The sequence below is a fragment of the Arachis ipaensis genome, chromosome B10 (assembly GCF_000816755.2).
Source record: "Arachis ipaensis cultivar K30076 chromosome B10, Araip1.1, whole genome shotgun sequence".
NCBI lineage: Eukaryota > Viridiplantae > Streptophyta > Magnoliopsida > Fabales > Fabaceae > Arachis > Arachis ipaensis.
The window spans coordinates 25,552,992-25,558,892 of NC_029794.2; the positions used below are offsets into that span (position 1 = coordinate 25,552,992).

Consider the following 5,901-nt stretch of genomic DNA (forward strand, 5'->3'; position numbering starts at 1 on the left):
AAACTTTTATTATAAAAAAATTTACAATTTAAAAATGTAAAACTTTAAAATACAAATAACAAAATAATTTTATAATAATTTAATTATTTTTATTATTTTATGTAAAGAGAATTTTATTTATTAAGGTCTAAAAATAATATTAAAATTAGTACTATAAAAAATATTTTAAAGTTAATATTATGAAAAAAATAAAAAAATTATATAAGGACTAATTTGATTAATTTTTAAAATTTTAGGGATGAAATGACTTATGTTTGGACTTTCAAGGACTATTTTGATTATAAATATCTTTCTTACATGTTAAATGACACGTAGCGTGCTAAGTGTCACTGACCTGACACGTCAACCAATCATCTGGTGACACGTGGCACTTAACGTGACACATACATCATAAAATAACTAACGGAAGGACCAATTTGACTTACGTTTTATCTTTCAAGGACTAACATGACTAAAAAAATCATTTGAGAACTAATTTGAAGAATCGGTGATTTTTCAGGGACGAATTTGGCTATCACTACAACAGAGGCGCTGCTTTTAGCGGCGATTTTAAACCGTCGTAAATTCAAATTTCGACGGTTTGATGGACCACCCTGGTTATTGGCGCAAGGAAATGATTTGGCGGCAGTTTCCAGCAACCGCTGGTATAACCGCCGCTGAATCAGTATTTGCGGCAATTAATGGAGTTATAAACTTCCATAGTATACATTTTTTTTAAAAACTGCATTTTGGATTGCGGCGGTTTACAAACCGCTGCAATTTTTTTAAAACATGATAACCAAATTGCGGGGGTTTTTGACCGCCAGTAAAGATGACGCCAATCCTGACACTTGTATATTGCGGCGGTTTTAAACCACCGCCAAATAAACTGCCGCAAAATATTGAATCAGCGGCGGTTATACCAGCGGTTGTTGGAAACCGCCGCGAAATCAAATGCCCACCCCAATAACCAGGGCGATTTTTTGAACTGCCGGTATTGTGTTTTGCGGCGGTTTAAAACCGCCGCTAATTTCAATACAAATTTAAAAAAAATGGATTTTCCTTTTAAAAGACGCTGATTTTTTTTGTTTAATTTTAAAGATATATTTTTTTGCCCTTTTTGGATTTTTTTAATACTATAAATCTTAATATTTTTCATCTATTGAATCTAAACTTGTGACAAAAATAACAAAATTAACTGAAAATAAAACAATATATTTATAAAAATATCAACATAGTAAATCTCTTGCTAAGAATTACATAGTCAAATTCAAAAAAAATATTTGCTTCAAACCAAAATAATTCCAATCCTAGGATTCTATTTTTCACTCAGTCCTTCTACGAAATTCATCCCTGCAGCAATGTCTGGTGGCGATTCCTCACCCTGCCATTGAAAAAGACAAAATAGTGATACAAAGAATATAACTTGACATATTGTAATCCCTTACAATATCTAAATTTCAAATTTAATCCAAAGATTCAAAAACTAAGTATTAGAATCTACTTCACAAACTAAAAATTTGCTATCTTAATCTCAGTAATCATAATATATTTGCCTAACAGCATTACAAGTAAAAAGTATCAAAATTCTGCAAAAAGTATCAACCATAACTCATAACTCATAGCTAAGATGCACACATATATCATAGAATGGGAAGGAAAAAAGAGGTTTATATATTACCATGAGACCAGAACACAATATATAGGAGTATTAAAGTTGCACATTCATAAGCTAATTGAATAAAAAAGGAAGTCAATATATATTAGTTAGTTATTTTATATATATCTTTTCATATATCTTTTCATATAGTTAGTTATTTTTGGTGGAGTCATTTAGAAGTGAAGGGATACTCATTTGTTTTCTGTAGTAGGTTCATAATTTTAACTATGTTAAGCTGACATATGAAACATAATTTTAACTATAGTAGGTTCACAATTTTAACTATCTTAAAAATTATGCACTTTACGTAGGACCTGATCCATATAGTTCCTATTATACATGGCAAATATAAATATAAATAGCAACATTATTCTTATTTGCATTTAATTTCTAACAAGATCTCAGGTTTAAATTACTTGAATATAAAAAACAAATGTGAAGAGATTTACTTATATATATATGTATAGACTACTATATGTTCTTTATTGCTAATAAAGAACTTTTATATACGTCAGACATAGATAAATACAAAAGTAGACACATGAATATTTACCTTGCACCATAGGAACAGGTGCGCACCGGAGAAGAGAAGACAGGCCAGCAACAGGCATGAACCGACGACAATGACGTGGGCAGAGACGACGACACGACAGGCAGCTCCTAGAGACTGAATTCTGGACTTGAAAATGATAGTTTAAACAATATATTGATCAAATATTTCAATATTAACTGGTGCCAAGCTTATCATAAATGATCAAATAACCAGCCATTAGGATACAAGGAGATTTAATGGATATCTAAATTATGGTCTAGAGACTAAATTGGTTTGCTATACTAAACATCTATGCTGCTTTCAGAATCTCTTTTTCCTTCTAAGACAACAATTGCTTTCCCATTCTAACCTGAGAATTTAGTTGATTATTGATAGATTCAACTAGTTGTAGTTCAATGTATAACATTGTCTTCCATCAACATTCTCTGTTATGCATAAACATCAAAGAAAGGTAGATTAGTATTGTAAAACCATAGAATATACAAAATTTGAGGCATAGATAAGTAGCACAATCAAGTGGATAAAATTCAATGTTAAACTTCTGCAGTATTCTCAAGACTAATATTTGCTCTAAGACATGTACATGTAAAATAAAAATGTCTACATTGGTTGAATCTCCCAAGTTTAAGGATAGTTCTATGAGCAGATACCTAGCAATTTTGACAATGCTCATAAGTGGAAGAGAGAGATATAGTGAAGGAAGAACTTCTAAGTTCTCTGATGGAGGTTCTTTTAAGATGTCCTCAAGCCAGTTTCTATTCCATGAACGAACAACCATCAAGGGGGTCCATCTATCAAACAATTGGCAAAAGAAATTAGAGATAGGTTCAACTGATTTTTATTACAATTATCAGAAGAGATCAAAAGATTCTTGATAATACAATACACGAAGTGTAACACTAACTAAAAAAATTAAAGAGTAGGCACTAGCAAATCCAAATTATATAGATAATACCATGATGATAAATTGATGATGGCTGCATTTAAACTATACTAATATAAGCAATGAACATATTTCAGGTACTACCATACAACACAGCAGGACTAGACAAGACTAATACTAATTACTTGAAGTATAAGTTTACAAAAAAGACCATAAGAAAACTCAAAAACTCTGATCCTTTGGATTCAGTAATATCATAATAAGTTAAAGATTAATTTCTGGTCAAAAGCAAGGTGATCTAGCAATTTAACTTGTTATCTCTAATGATTTTCATAATAAGTTAGAAGACAAAGGGTAGGAGTAAGATAAATTCATTGAACATCAAAAGTAACAAGAGACTTGCTAATGAATACCCATTTGCATTTTGAGTATTCAGATTAGCACCTTTGGCAATCAGAAGCTGAAATAAACAAATAATACACAAATTAAGAAGGCAATTGAACTTTAATTTGACATCACCAATAAAGTTAAAAAAATAACTTATTTTTACTAGAAATATTTTTATTAAAAAGAAACAGAAACACACTTGACAGCATTGTGCATTTTCACCACATGCAGCATAATAGAGGGGAGTGCTCCCAGAACCTGATAGTAAGGAAACAAAAGTTAATGGTGGCAAAGCCAATATATCGTACAACTTTCTAAACATCTTGTAGGCTACATTACTATAGCAGAATTAGGAATATCAAGGTTAATAACCTGATTGAATTTTAGAAACAAAGATGAGTGATGCATGAATATAGAAACAATCAACAAAGAGTAGTACTAGTAAATTTAATCCATTTACCTTTTCTAACTAGCTGAGAGAACAATATTAAATGGATCAAGCAACGCTATATTGTCCTAATAGTAAACCATGTTTATAGATAAATCATTTACCTTTAAAAATTTTTAATGATTTTCCCTATAGTTTTCTATCGTCTCCTAACTGTAACTAACAAATTATTAGGCAACTCCATCTTTGGCATCTTTAACTCTAATATCATTGTATTTTACTTGCATAATATGATTAAAACTTGGATAATAGGAATTTGTTATCAGTGATTTAGCATATTAACATAAAGATTTAAACATCCCCAATAAAAGGCATAGAAAATCCATTACAATAGTCTAGACACAGCACAGGAACCAAAATAGCACTCCACAACATTGTAAAATATGTGAAAAGAAAACTTTTTGTAGGACCTCTCATAAACCAACTAAAGCATTTAGCATATGGCATGGAAGGATAAACATTTGCAAGGCCAATTATTATTTATTAACCACGCACAAGCCTCATATCCAGCACACAACTAAAACAGTAAAAACAGAATGCTAGATTGTATAAAAGAACAAAATTTCAATCACTAAAAGAGTATAAATTCATACATAAATAATAGATACATTCACAACTCACTAGACATATCATTCCCTACCCTTCAACATCCACTAAATTCCTCCCCAAAAAATACAAAACACGAATCCAAAACATATTAAGATACATACATGTAAATCTAAATTATTATTAACATATAGTAATATTATTTCCACAAATCAATCAATAATGTATAACAACTTTAGTATGAATACAAATAGGAGAAAGCTGATTCTGCCTCAAATTGAAATAGGTAAAGACAATAGCAACAAATAATATACACGTACCAGATAGGAAAGACCCAAAATGGAAGTGCAGCGCGTTGCGGCGACAACTCTTCACAGCAGTACCGATGCATCTTGCAGGCCTTACTTTTGCTTCACCCCTTTTGTCCTGTGTTCTTGACAAGAACAAAATAAACCGCAAAAAATTGAAACCAAATCAAGAAGAAAAAGTATGATGTGAATCAAATTGAAATATGAAACGAAAAAGAAATTTTTCCCAAATTGAAAGAGAAATTTTTTAGACAAACCAAATAAACCAAACACATTAACTAAAATTGAAACCAAACTAAAAAGAAAAATATTAGTGGGAACCAGTTTGAATTCTGAAACCAAAAAGAAAACATAACAAAATTGAAAGAGGAATTTTTTATATACCAATAATCTGAACCAAAAAGCTGAGGAAACCTAAGAATGGGACCAGAGGAAGGAGGGATCAAATTGGCGATGGACCCACCGGCAAGGAGAAGCGCAATGTAGCCGATACTGACGGGTAGAGGGGAACAGCGGCAACGATTCTAGCGCGGAGGTGTGTTTCTTCCCTCTGTCCCTTTTCTGTTCGCACAAGGTAGAAAACAAATCCCAAATCTGATTCTTGACTATATATACCCAAATCAAGAAGAAAAACATCAATCTAACCCAAATTGAAAAGTGAAACAGAAAAGAAAACTCAACTAAATTGAAAGAGGGATTAGCAAACCTAATGAAGTAGTTCGCACAATGATGGAAGAAGGAGGAGTGGCTCAGTGATGGACACAGCAATGGGGAGGACGAGACTACTGGTATTGATGGAGGGAGCACCACGGTGGCAAGGATTCCAGAGAAGTGGTTTGTGCCCCTACACAATTGACTTCGCGCAAGAAAGGAGAGGAGAACGTGCTAACTTGTCAATTTACGGCGGTTTTGTGAACGGCCACCAATTTCCTGCCGCCATCCTCCGCCTCTCTTGTAGTGTATTAACCCATAAAATAAATGTATATATAATTATTAATCCAATAAAGCTCTACATCTAAGTAATTTAACCAACCAAATCTAACCAAGTCTTTTCGATTCACACGTTACTTCTTCTTCTTTTAAATTCACACACGCACATTCTTCTTCACCCCTGATGCTATGTCTTCTTCTTCTTCT

General features: G+C 32.1%; 1 long non-coding RNA gene across 1 annotated transcript; it reads right to left on the bottom strand.

The window, feature by feature from the left end:
- On the bottom strand, positions 2,598-3,533 carry LOC107622237. The gene is made up of 3 exons (XR_002355985.1): positions 3,489-3,533; positions 2,843-2,983; positions 2,598-2,617 (listed from the first exon to the last, which is right to left on the bottom strand). It is a non-coding gene; the product is annotated as an uncharacterized LOC107622237 (long non-coding RNA).